Raw genomic sequence first — 15,005 nt, 5'->3', positions numbered from 1 at the left:
TATGAGTCTGGCGACATACCACCCGACTTTCGGAAAAATATCGTCCATCCGATTCCGAAGACTGCAAGAGCTGCCAAGTGCGAGAATTATCGCACAATCAGCTAAACAGCTCGTGCATTCACTTGCTGACAAGAATGATATACAGAGGATGGAAAAGAGAATTGAGGATGTACTAGATGACGATCAGTTTGGCTTTAGAAAAGGTGAAGGTGAGACTAAAGAAGCAAGACTAAAGAAAAATCAAGACACGTTCATAGGATTTTTCGACCTGAAAAAAAGCGTTCGACAATCTAAAATGGTGGAAGATGTTCGAAATTCTGAGAAAAATAAGGGTAACCTATAGGAAGAGACGGGTGATATACAATATGTACAAGAGAGAAGAGGGAATAATAAGAGTTGACGACCAAGAACGAAGTGCTCGAATTAAAAAGGCTGCAAGACAGGGTAGTAATCTTCCCCCTTACTGTTCAATCTGTACATAGAAGAAGCAATGATGGAAATAAAAAAAATGTTCAGGAGTGGAATTAAAATTCAAGGTGAAAGAACATTAATGACACGATTCGCTGATGACATGGCTATCCTGAGTGAAAGTGAAGAAGAATTACATGATCTGCTGAACGGAATGAACAATTTAATGAGTACAGAGTATGGATTGAGAGTAAATCGAAGAAAGTCGAAAGTAATGAGAAGTAGCAGAAATGAGAACAGCGAGAAACTTAATATCAGGATTGATGGTCACTAAGTAGATGAAGTTAAGGAATTCTGCTGTCTATGCAGTAAAATAACCAATGACGGACGGAGCAAGGAGGACAGCAAAAGCAGACTAGCAATGGCAAAAAGGGCATTCCTGGCCAAGAGAAGTCTTGCTATTATCAAACGTAGCCCTTAATTTGAGGAAGAAATTTCTGAAAACGTACGTCTGGCGTACAGCATTGTATGGTAGTGAAACATGGGCTGTGGGAAAACCGGAACAGAAGAGAATTGAAGCTTTTGATATGAGGTGCTACAGACGAATGTTGAAAACTAGTTGGTGTGAAAAGGTAAGTAATGAGGAGGTTCTTCGCAGAATCGGAGAAGAAAGAAATATGTGGAAAACAATGACAAGGAGAAGGGACAGGATGGTAAGACATCTATTAAGATATGAGGGAATGACTTCCATGGTATTAGAGGGAACTCTAGAGGGCAAAAACTGTAGAGGAAGACAGAGATTGGAACACATCCAGCAAATAACTGAAGATGTAGGTAGCAAGTGATACTTCGAGATGAAGAGGGTAGCACAGGAGAGGAATTCGTGGCGGGCCGCATCAAACCAGCCAGAAGACTGTTGGCAAAAAAAGCTCATAGTGAAGGGGTGGACAGCACTGAGTATATTAGCAGGACCTTTGCGCACCCATTCGCTGTTACAACCTGCGATAGGCGGTGCCCACAGAAATTTATCCGGAAGAGTGGCAAGATTAAAAAGTTGCCATTTTTTATGTAATTGAGTTTAAAAACGTGTCAGGAAGATCTGCAGCGGATAGGCACTTGGTGCAGGGAGTGGCAACCGACCCTCAACATTGACAAATGTAATGAATTGCAAATACATAGAAAGAAAGCTCCTTTATTGTATGATTATATGATAGCGGAACAAACACTGGCAGCAGTTACTTCTGTAAAATATCTGGGAGTATGCGTGCGGAACGATTTGAAGTGGAATGATCATATAAAATTAATTGTTGGTAAGGCGGGTGCCATGTTGAGATTCATTGGGAGAGTCCTTAGAAAATGAAGTCCATCAACAAAGGAGGTGGCTTACAAAACACTCGTTCGAACTATAATTGAATATTGCTCATAAGTATGGGATCCGTACCAGGTCGGGTTGACAGAGGAGATAGAGAAGATCCAAAGAAGAGCGGCGCGTTTCGTCACAGCGTTATTTGGTAAGCATGATAGCGTTACGGCGATGTTTAGCAAACTCAAGTGGCAGACTCTGCAAGAGAGGCGCTCTGCATCGCGGTCTACCTTGCTGTCCTGGTTTCGAGAGGATGCGTTTCTGGATGAGGTATCGAATTTATTGCTTCCCCCTACTTATACCTCTCGAGGACATCACGAATGTAAAATTAGAGAGATTCGCGCGCGCACGGAGGCTTTCCGGCAGTCGTTCTTCCCGCGAACCATACGCGACTGGAACAGGAAAAGGAGGTAATGACAGTGGCACGTAAAGTGCCCTCCGCCACACACCGTTGGGTGGCTTGTGGAGTATAAATGTAGATGTAGATGTAGATGTCATGCCCCGAATACAATTACGTACTCAAATAATGTTAGGTCGACACAAAATTAAAAATATGAAATATAAAAACGTCAAAATGATTGAGAAAATCCGTTGTATATTACCAAAAAGACCAAGAACAAAAAAAATTCATAATGCTCCTCGAAGTGGAGGAGTAGGGAATAAAAGTTAAAACAAAACTTGCTGAATTTTGATGACGTCTGTAACCTGTTTGCCTACTAACGTCAGAGATTATTGTGTTAATGGATTTATTGCACGACTATGGACCGTCCTAGGCCTGAGGAAATCGCGAACACGACGCAAGCCGAACTATTTCATTCACCGCGGCGACCGGTGCACTCTGTCTCCGGCATAACAATTTCTAGCTTCCGTTCTTGTCTCCCCAACCGCCAATCAAACGAGGAAAAGAGAAGTGAGTGGACTGCAGGTAGGGTCACACAGAAAGGCTGGTACGGGTTGGAAGGAGAGAGAGGACCGCAACAGACCAAAAGGAACAGCGCTAACAATACAATTTACTTGCATTTCAGCACAATACTTGTTGTGAATGGCTTCCTCCTTCGCAGCTTCCCATCCTTTATATCTCGTGTGCAGGACCCACTGGCGGGAATTGTCCTGTGACGTTGAATGAGAAGACGTGACGCTCCACGCTGTGTTATTCCAAGTAGGTCAGTAGGTCGCTACCTGGCGCTTGGTATGGTTTGTCGCCACCGCGGGGCAACGCCAGGGCAGGCGAATTTGCTCACTGGAGCTGTTTGTATTATCGTGCAGGTATTATATATGGGAGCAAGTATTTTTAGTGTAAGAGAAAACGTTGTGTCATGCATTCATACTTGCACACATACCGCTCCATAAATTTAGTTTTGAAGGCGAGCGTTATTTGACAAGCAGAAATCGTCACTACAGGCCAAGCCTAGAAATTATATTAACAACAATTTATCATTAGTGCTAATCTACCCTTAGTGATGATTATGGTATTTACTTCCACATTGCTTTATTTATGTGTATGTATTACACTACTGGCCATTAAAATTGCTACACCACGAAGATGACGCGCTACAGACACGAAATTTAACCGATAGGAAGACGATGCTGTGATATTCAAATGATTAGCTTTTCAGAGCATTCACACAAGGTTGGCGCCAGTGGCGCCACCTGCATTCTGCTGACATGAGGAGAGTTTCCAACCTATTTCTCATACAGAAACAGCAGTTGACCGCCGTTGCCTAGTGAAACGTTGTTGTGATGCCTCGTGTAAGGAGGAGAAATGCGTTCCATCACGTCTCTGACTTTGATAAAGGTCGGATTGTAGCCTATCGCGATTGCGGTTTATCGTATCGCGACATTGCTGCTCGCGTTGGTCGAAATCCAGTGACTGTTGGCAGAATATGAAATCTGTGGGTTCAGGAGGATAATATGGAACGCCGTGCTGGATCCTAACGGCCTCGTATGACTAGCAGTCGAGATGACAAGCATCTTATCCGCATGACTGTAACGGATCGTGCAGCCACGTCTCGATCCCTGAGTCAACAGATGGGGACGTTTGCAAGACAACAACCATCTGCACGAACAGTTCGACGACGTTTTCAGCAGCATGGACTATCAGCTCGGAGACCATGGCTGCGGTTACCCTTGACGCTGCATCATAGACAGGAGCGCCTGCGATGGTGTACTCAACGACGAACCTGGCTGCACGAATGGCAAAACGTCATTTTTTCGGATGAATCCAGGTTCTGTTTACAGCATCATGATGGTCGCATCCGTGTTTTGCGACATCGCGGTGAACGCACATTGGAACCTTGTATTCGTCATCGCCATACTGGCGTATCGCCCGGCGTTATGGTATCGGGTGCCATTGGTTACACGTCTCGGTCACCTCTTGTTCGCATTGACGGCACTGTGAACAGTGGACGCTACATTTCAGATATGTTACGACCCGTGGCTCTACCCTTCATTCGATCCCTGCGAAACCCTACATTTCAGCAGGATAATGCACGGCCGCATGTTGCAGGTCCTGTACGAGCCTTTCTGGATACAGAAAATGTTCGACTGCTGCCCTGGCCAGCACATTCTCCAGATCTCTCAGCAATAGAAAACGTCTGGTCAATGGTGGCCGAGCAACTGGCTCGTCACAATACGCCAGTCACTACTCTTGATGAACTGTGGTATCGTGTTGAAGCTACATGGGCAGCTGTACCTGTACACGCCATCCAAGCTCTGTTTGACTCAATGCCCAGGCATATCAAGGCCGTTATTACTGCCATAGGTGGTTGTTCTGGGTACTTATTTCTCAGGATCTATGCACCCATATTGCGTGAAAATGTAATATCAGTTCTAGTATAATCTATTTGTCCAATGAATACCCGTTTATCATCTGCATTTCTTCTTGGTGTAGCAATTTTAATGGCCAGTAGTGTATGTTATATACATCTACTTGGTCCTGTTTTCATATAAGACTATAAACAAAGCGTTTATATAACTTTATACAAAACACTAACAGCCGTCAGTATACAAGCTTAGTTAGAATCTGTTTAACACAGAATGAAGCGGAATTTGCATCCCTTAGTTCAGTTATTCTGAGAAATTATAGATGTGGCTAATGAGGTAAGCTTTTACTTTGTTTTCGGGTATTTTGATATTTTCAGTTTCCCGCCTGAGATCTACCAGCAACCTGTTATGGACTAACATAAAACCCCGTTATGAAGCATAAATGGAAATTATTTTTATTTCTAGTTTTGCAGTTGTCACTCACAGACCATCCACAACTTACGTTCCGCGATCGCCGCGATACAAAAATCGAAGGCCTGAGCTTCCTTATCGGAACAGAGAACATGCGACAGTGTTGCGCGGCTTGTAGTACTCTGTACGTTTCCCGACTTAAGTCTCCACTTCCCTGACATGAATACAACACTGAAAATAATAAAGATTTTGAAAATGGCTTCGCTTCAGCGGCTATGCGTGCAAGAGCTTCAGTGAGTTGGAAATAACAGCCAAGCAGTTGCAAAATACGGGTTTATTAAACCTTGATGATAGCTTCAAGTTTTAAAGTCTTCTTCACAAGGTAATGTACGTAGTATCACAGAAACTATATCCAGTGAGGGAGACGTTGATCCTGTATAGTGCATGTGCGTGTTATCCACTTAATCACTTTTAAATCGTGTATTTTAAATCGTGTGGACGACACACAGAGTCAACGACTCCCACATTGGATGTGGATAATGTGATTCTACATACATTACCTCCCTGTCAGCTTTAATAAACCTGTATTTTGCATCTGCTTGGGTGTTATTTCCAATCCACAGAAATAATAGAATTTCAGGTCTTCCCACGTCTTTGGGCTGTGGCATCCTGAAGGCTACAAAACAGTAGCAAATGGAGGCATTCTACACAGCATTTGTCAAAAAAACACGATGTGACAACGAACTTTGGGAAAAATTACACAATTTAAAATTACAATTTAAGAGATAGCACAAGAAGCTGCTACAATAAAGTATTCTTCTTCGAAAAAGTCAAACCGGTCTGTTAACCACCCGCTACAATTTTTAGTACAAGATATGTAATGTCTGGAAAGTCTGTATACCAACTGCGATGTAAAAAGACTGTCAGTGATGTAAGATTTATTTTATTTAGTAATTTATACAGTACGATACCTCTGCTACAATAAAAATTATTACATCTGTATACATACGTAGGTATTCTTTCTAATTCTAAATAAAAATTATATGTATACTTATTCAGTAAATTAATATTACCTCGTCCAAACGTTAATACCACACATAACAAATAATTTTATACCGTCATTGTTGTTGTTGTTGTTGTCGTCTGATATTTGCCGCTTGATCCCAGTTATAACCCGTTTCTTTTAACATTTGCCGATTTCTGAAGTGCAACTGACTCCAAACGTGTGGACGCGCGACGTTGTATAAGGACTTTCCCCGTATAATGTATGAGGATTTTCCCATGTATAATGTAGTGCGACTTTGTCGCTAGGTGTGCACCAGGCTTAAGAACTTCACCGTCCCAGACGACGCTACTGCGAGAGATTCAGTTTTCAGAGTATTCTCTTCGGTCCAAATGAGTCGAGCAAGAGAGTACTCAAACCTCAGCAATTTAAAACAAGAAACGTATCAATAACAAATTACGATATTTCAGAATAAAAACAGTATTGGCTGAAAAGTTATTTAATATCCCCTTTTGGGGCATCAGCAGATTGTGTAAATGTAGTTGGATACACAATCCACCCGTCATAAAGCCATATGAAATGGTAAATCGGCGCAAACGTAACGGATGTGTACCTCCTCATAAAGCCATGTACAATGGAAAATGGGCGCAATAGTAACTGGATGTGTACCTATCCGTCGTAAAGCTTTGTAAAATGGAAAGTGAACTTTAACCACGGCAGTAGACTCCATGCAAGCAGCACAGAATAGAACCACACTTACGAAATGAATGCGGTGTGAGCCGCACGCAACACAATGTCCGTTTGGAGTATTACTATATACTGTGGCGAAAAAAATCACAATAAGAAAAATGACGTAGCGTAATGAAATTTCGGGAATACAATTGTCTATGTAACGTATTTAAGTGATTAAGATGGTAAGAGCACAGGTTAATCTAAGCGCGAGGTAAGCCATTGCAAATGTGAAATGCTGGTACCAGTGTAACCGCCAGAACGTTGAAAGCAAGCATTCAGACGTCTATGAATTGTGCTGTACAGGTGCTAGATGTCAGTTACATGTCTGTTACACTTGGTCGGTCAATATAGTGACGGTAAATGCTGTTTATGAATGACTCCGATGTCCGATGATGTCCCATATGTGCTCGACTGGAGAGAGATCTGATGATCGAGCAGGCCAAGGCACCATGACACCACTCTGTAGAGCATGTCGTGTTACGGTAGTGGTGTGTGTGAAACACCTCCTGGAGTACTATTCACGAAAGGCAACATCAGGTCGAATCACCAGACTGACGCACAGCTTTGCAATCAGGATGCGTGGGATATCCGCGAGAGTGCTCCTGCTGTCATACCAATTCCCATCTCAGACTCCATGTATACGAGGTGTGGCTAGAAAAAAACCGGACTAGTACTGGTGAAACAATAAAACGAATGCAATAAGGCTGAAAGTCGCGTGGCCTGTCACGTGACTCTCGCTCCGCCTACTGCTCGAGTTTCATCTGCCTCCTGCACTCAGTCTGCCCGTGGCGTCTGTTTTAAGTAGTTGACGTTTTGTCTGTGCGTCGGAAAATGTTGAGTGTACAGAAAGAACAGCGTGTTAACATCAAATTTTGTTTCAAACTAGGAAAATCTGCAAGTGAAACGTTTGTAATGTTACAACAAGTGTACGGCGATGATTGTTTATCGCGAACACAAGTGTTTGAGTGGTTTAAACGATTTAAAGATGGCCGCGAAGACACCAGTGATGACACTCGCACTGGCAGACCATTGTCAGCAAAAACTGATGCAAACATTGAAAAAATCGGTAAACTTGTTCGACACTTCCCTTGTCAACTCCTGTTAACTCAGACACTGCTCTGATTGTTAAACGGCGATCTTGTCGAACAAGTTTACCGATTTTTTCAATGTTTGCATCAGTTTTTGCTGACAATGGTCTGCCAGTGCGAGTGTCATCACTGGTGTCTTCGCGGCCATCTTTAAATCGTTTAAACCACTCAAACACTTATGTTCGCGATAAACAATCATCGCCGTACACTTGTTGTAACATTACAAACGTTTCACTTGCAGATTTTCCTAGTTTGAAACAAAATTTGATGTTAACACGCTGTTCTTTCTGTACACTCAACATTTTCCGACGCACAGACAAAACGTCAACTACTTAAAACAGACGCCACGGGCAGACTGAGTGCAGGAGGCAGATGAAACTCGAGCAGTAGGCGGAGCGAGAGTCACGTGACAGGCCACGCGACTTTCAGCCTTCTTGCATTCGTTTTATTGTTTCACCAGTACTAGTCCGGTTTTTTTCTAGCCACACCTCGTACGTCCAGTGTGTCTAGCACGCTGACAGGTTGGTTGCAGGCCCTCAATTGACCATCACTGCCGCAGAGGCAGAACCAGAAAACACAACAGACCCCCACCCTGCCCTCCAATGAGCTCTCGCTTGACACCACTGAAGCAAATAGTGGTGGTTTGGGAACGGTGAAGGTGGATTGCAGGCAACAGGGCTTCTGGCTCGGAGCTGTATTTGAAGTAACCCATTTGTAGCAGTTCGCTGCGTCACTACGGTGCCAACTGCGGCTCAAACTGCTTTTGCAGATGCTCTACGATGTGCCAGAGCTAAACGCCGAACACAGTGGTCTACCCTTTCCGCAGTGTGACGGGGCCGTCCGATGGGTTCTTCTTGCGACCGTACATTCCCCTGATCACCGCTGCTAACAATCATGTAATGTGGCTTCCTTCCTGCCAAGTCTTTCTGTAGTATCGCTGAAGGAACAACCATTTTCTCGTAGACCTATTTCACGGCCTCGTTCAAACTTAGCGATGTGTGAAAAGACGCCTTTGTCGCCTTAAAGGGATTTTTGTCTAATATTAACTCACCAAGTCAAGTGTCAAAGGTACATTAGATGATATAAAGTATACGGACACGCCCAAAAACATACGTTTTTCATATTAGGTGCACTGTGCTGCGAACTATTGGCAAATACTACATATCAGCGACCTCAGTTGCCATTAGACATCTTAAAAGAGCAGAATGGGGCACTCCGCGGAACTCAACGGACTTCGAACGTCGTCAGGTGATTGTGTGTTACTTGTGGCATACGTCCGTGCGCGAGATTTCCACGCTCCTAAACATCCCCAGGTCCAATGTTTCCGATGTGATAGTGAAGTGGAAACGTGAAGGGACACGTACAGCACAAAAGCGTACAGGCCGACCTCGTCTGTTGACAGACAGACCGCCGACAGTTGAAGAGGGTCGTAATGTGTAATAGGCACACATCTATCCAGACTATCGAACAGGAATTCCAAATTGCATCAGGATTCATTCCAAGTACTGTGACAGTTGGGCGGGAGGTGATAAAACTTGGATTTCATGGTCGATCGGCTGCTCATAAGCCACATATCAAGCCGGTAAATGCCAAACGACGCCTGGCTTGCTGTAAGGAGCGTAAATATTGGACGATTGAACAGTGGAAAAATGTTGTCTGGAGTGACGAATCACGTATACAGTATGACGATCCGATGGCAGGGTGTGGGTATGGCGAATTCCCGGTGAACTTTATCTGCCAGCGTATGTAGTGCCAACAGTAAAATTCGGAGGCGGTAGTGTTATGATGTGGTCGTGTTTTTCATGGAGGGGGCTTGCACCCCTTCTTGTTGTGCGTTGCACTATCACAGCACCTTCTTGCTTCCCACTGTTGAAGAGCAATTCGGGGATGGCGATTGAATCTTCCAACACGATCGAGCACCTCTTCATAATGCACGGCCTGTGGCGGAGTGGTTACAATATAATAACATCCCTGTAATGGACTGGCCTGCACAGAGTCCTGACCTGAATCCTACAAAACACCTTTGGGATGTTTTGGAACTCCGACTTAGTGCCAGGCCTCACTGACCGACATCGATATCTCTCCTCAGTGCTGCACTCCGTGAAGAGTGGACTGTCATTCCCCAAGAAACTTTGCAGCACCTGATTAAACGTGTACCTGCGAGTGAGGAAGGTGTCATCTAAACTAAGAGTGAGCCAACGCCATACTGAATTCCAGCATTACCGATGGAGGGCGCCACTAACCTGTGGTAGCCAGGTGTCCGGATACTTCTGATCACGAAGTGTAACACGTACAACCGTTACAGCGTGTATTTAAAGCAAATCTGACCTGCATCGTCATAGCGGCGCAACTAGCGACACTTAGGCGACTGCGGCGAAATTTGAATAGCTATCATTTTTTCAGTTGTAGAAACACGCCTGCCAATTGTTTATATCGCACAACTCGTTCTTGGTGTTGCGATTTTTTTCCCTCGGTGTATTTTAAAAACCGATTGTTGTACCAACCTGCTACAACGCAATAGAAAAAATTTAAACGAATCACAAGATTGAGGATTATTGATGTTTAAGTGAAAATTTCCATCTAGCTGTGTAACGCTTGTGTCCTTGCCGGTTTCATTATCTTATTGGTCAATGTTGGTATTTACATCCGTATAAATATTTTTGTTGATGCCTACAGTGATTGTACGGTCTTACTTGTCTACCTTGTCATTGAGAATGTGACAGTCTCAACTGCACATTCAATTAGAAACGTTGTTAATGTGGTAAATTAACAGGAAGTGAGTTTCCGTCAGATTTGAACCCAATTAGCTGAGGGTCTAATGGAAAATGTATCAAGTACATAGTCAGTGGCGGCTAATAGCCACATACTCTCAGTTATCTCGCAAAGGCTCGGACTCAGGTTCCGTTATGGTGTACTTTCGCCAGTGTCAGGTTTCGCTATTAATTAGGCTACGTTCTGTATGTAACAGTTTTTGGTTAAAACACTGAAAAAAGTGTGCATTGTCAGCAAAGTGTAAACATAATATATCTGTCTTAATATAGTGACACGTCGCAGAGAAATACCTAGGTTGGGACAAATGCGCCCTGTGGCACAGCGTGTATGAAGCGGAGCGTGTCCTTCACCTCGCAGGGTGTATCGAACCGCGGACTGCGGTCTGCGAGGCCAGCTCTTCCATCACAGACGGAAATAGCGCCGGGACGCGTGGGCGGACACGCGACTATTGCGTGTACAGTGGCCGCAAATTGTCTGCGGTCAGGACGTGCGGAGCAAGGGCCATTGTGGGAGACTAGACGGTAAGAGGGCAGGGATGGCCAGTGAAAGGCACCCGCCGGGGATCGATGACCCACCCCTCCACTTACCAGGACAAACGGGTGGCGTGATGTTGCATTCCAAAGTGGATACAGACAGACACTGCTGGTAACCTATCATGTGGAAAGGCTATACGGGATTAACAATAATTGGCGCTTACCACGAGACACGTCAGTGTTAGCGCTCTACTGACCTCGACATGTTGTAATGTCTGGGACAAAAAACTTTGCCCAGTAATAGGAAGAAAGCAAAGGTCACAGCTGACTACAATAAGTATAGCAGAAGTGATCCACAGAACTACCGTGCAACATCGTTGATATTCCTTTGCCGTAGAATCTTACAAGGCGATCATCAGATCTGTTAATCACGGATTTTGATGAGTCTTGTTTGTGTTGTAGAGGGACCTGAACAGAGTACCTGCCTAGTGGCTTTTCGGGCTAGGGCCCACAATTTCCGCAGAAATGGATGTTGTAATTTTACGCCCACCTCCTATGGACGAAAAGTTACTTACGACGTGGCCAGTGAGAGCAGTGCAACAGGTAAGGTTGACAGCTATCGTGCTGGCGGAACGGGTACAAATACTGGCCATGCCCTAGTTTATCACTTTCAACAGAATATCATTAAATAATATAGGTCATGCAAAATTTTTCAAAATTACACATTTTCGTCATAGTAAATCTATATAAATGAAATCATTTCTTCAAAATCTCAAATCTCAGAAAGTTCTTCACTGATTGCTTTGAAATTTTGACAAAACGTTGCCTTCAAATACTCGCTGGTTCTTATATATCTACCGGAACGCCGCCTGGTGTATACGTTATAAAAGGGGGAAACATAAAACTGTAAAGGTAGGTTTGTTCGCAGTCGTCAATCTCCGTAAGTTCTTCACTGATTGCTTTGAAATTTTGACATAACGTGAATTCTAATACAGGCGTCTATTTACGTACCTAATTCTTTAATATAATAGCAAAACGTTATTAGCAAACAGGACTTTTGTGTTATGGTCTACTGGTTTTTGATTAGAATACTATTACACTATTACAAAAGGCTCAAGGTCAGAGAGAGGGGCGATGAGCAGATGAACAGAGGGGTGGCAGGAAATAGACATACGAAACAGGAAGGAGGAAGTGGTCAGGGAGAGAAGCATACGCAGGAGGAGAGGGAGAGAGAGAGAGAGGGAGAGAGAGAGGGAGAGAGACAGGGAGGGATGGAGGGAGGGAGGGAGGGAGGGAGAGAGAGAGAGAGAGAGAGAGAGAGAGAGAGAGAGAGAGAGAGAGAGAGAGACGGGGGGAGGGGTGGGGGAGGGATAAGATGGACAGAGAAAGGGGAGAGGAGGTGATGAACTGGAAAAGGGGACAGAAGGACATAAGGAGAGAGAGGGGAGGTGGTTTTTTTTTTTTTTTTAGGGCGCAAAAACAGCTGGTGTCATACCCGCCCACGTCAAAACTATAGAAAACGAAAACGCAGAGGAGTTAAAAAATTACTGTATGTCAATCCCAAATTACATAAGAAGACATAAAACCAGGGACGAGGAGAAAGGGCTACTAAAGACACCATACAGAAACGGAGGTCCAAAACTAAAATTTAAATGGCCTTCGCCATAGTGTTTTGACGGATAAAGAGTGAAACGCGGTCGACAGCCCGCGCGTCACTTGCTAAACCTGCCGCTAACTCAGACGGCAAAGCCAAGCGAGAACGTGAACGGTTAAAAAATGGACATTCCGTCAGGAAGTGGTGGACAGTTAAAACTTGGGCACAATTTGTACAAAGTGGTGAGGGAGCGCCACTTATCAAAAGACGATCGCTAAAAAGGCACTGCCCAATATGCAACCGAATTAAAATGACTTCATCCCGGCGGGAGGGCCGAAAGGAGATCGTCCAAGCCGCTGGGAGAGACTTAATAATACTGAGCTTTTTCTTTGAAGGGAGGACGAATGGCGATGCCAAAGGAACACCACGTTCTGACAGACGGCAACCCAGAGATCACTGAAGGGAATATGGAAACTAGAGGGCTGAGCTATGAGGACCACAGTCTCGGCAGCAGCGTCAGCAGCCTTGTTTCCTGGCAGACCGACATCACCAGGGACCCACACAGACTTCACAGTGGCTCCACCAAGAAAGAGCAAGTGACAGTTCTCTTGCACACGTTGCCATAAGGGATGGGTGGTGAACAGCGCACATAGATTACGGTATATTGACAATTTTTACTTTATGGACCGTCTTACTTCAACTGAATGAAACAGTTTTCGTGCCATACGCGTTTCGGCTCTATTCTCTGCAAGGCATCTTCAGTGGCCAGGAATATGTACATATTTTTGCTATTTAGTTTACATTTTGGTCAATTACCTGTAGGTTATTAACAGTTTTGGTGGTTGGTTTTTGCTATTATTTAATAATATCTTGAACTGTCCTTATAGGTTGCGTGGACGATTTTCTACATATCACGCTTCTGTTCCATTTTTGGTGTAGTTCCTTTTCTTATAAATGTCACTTGTGGTTTTTTCCCACATTTCACAGTACTAGGAACTGTACACTTGTTTTGATGCACTGTTTTGGTTTGTATTGTCGACTGTCAGATGTTATTGCCAGCTTTCAAGTGTAATTTTTGAAGTACCTGTGATCTGTTTGTGTATGCATTGTGTGTTTGTGTGTGTTTGTGTTTTGGTGTGATTATTTTTGTTGGCTGTGTGTGTGTGTGTGTGTGTGTGTGTGTGTGTGTGTGTGTGTGTGCCCAGAAGGCGGAAGGAGGGGGTGCGTTTTTCCTGGTTGTGTGAGAGGGTCGACGTTTTATCTTATTTCTTTTATTAAGTGTAGTAGGGAGCCTGTGCTGATGTGTGTTTGTTCATTTATCACATTGTTTTCAGTGATGGCTTTCTGAATGTGGAAGCTTTCTTGCGTTTCTATAAGATGTTTGTCATAGTAGCTTATTCTCATTATTTGCATTTCTCGTTCCATGTTTGTTGGATGGTGGTTATGGTGTTTGAAATGTTCTGCAGATGTGGAATGATTTGTTTCGTACTTCCTGCACCTGATATGTTTGTATCATGTTTTAAAATTCCTGCATGTCATGCCTATGTATACTGCATCACAACTTTGACATTCAAGTTTATATATGCCTGATTGCTGGAATTTGTCCCTCTTGGTAGCTGGTTGACTTTGGTGTGATTGTAGGGTTTGCCCAGTCTTATACGCTATTTGGCAGCCCAAAGGATGTTTGCAACTCTGTGTTTTGTGTGTGTGAGTCATGGGGTACCATCTGGTTCTTTTCTGTGTGGTGTTATAATTGTGTGTGTTCGTTAAGTGTGTGTATAAGTTTCAGCTTGTGAGTTCTCTTGTATCCTGGAAATGCTGTGTTTGTTTTGTGTTTGTGTTTTTACTTTTTGATTGAGCCTGTGTACTATATGTGTGTCACACCCATTGTTCCTAGCCATTTGTATCATTGTAATTATCTCTTTTTGATGAGTGGGATTCAGTTTAATCTATGTAAGTTGTGTCTTAGTGCTGCACATTTCTGGTTGTGGGGATGGTTAGACGTGGAATGTAACACCGTGTCTGTGGCCGTTGGTTTTCTAAATATGTTAAATGTGTGTTTGCCATTTGATTTTTTATTGTAATGTCAAGAAAATTTGTTTTTCTTTTTCAAGTGCGAATTTTATGTTCTGATGAGATTCGTTGATTTCTGAGTGGCTTTTATCTATTTTTTTCACTTGGCTCATCTACCAGACAAATAATGTCATCCATATATCTGTGCCAATTGAAACGTCCCCTTTTGACAATTATACACAGGACTGTGCTTAACCTGACACACAATATTTTTTAGCGCAACGCAATCTGACTTTCAACACACAATGTTTTGTTAGCGCAACGCAATCTGACTTTCAAAATTCTCTACAAGAGAATGGCCTTGACTAACATTAAACTATACCTT

Source organism: Schistocerca nitens, chromosome 4 (genome assembly GCF_023898315.1).
Source record: "Schistocerca nitens isolate TAMUIC-IGC-003100 chromosome 4, iqSchNite1.1, whole genome shotgun sequence".
Taxonomy (NCBI): domain Eukaryota; kingdom Metazoa; phylum Arthropoda; class Insecta; order Orthoptera; family Acrididae; genus Schistocerca; species Schistocerca nitens.
Note: the sequence above shows the minus strand (reverse complement) of the source record.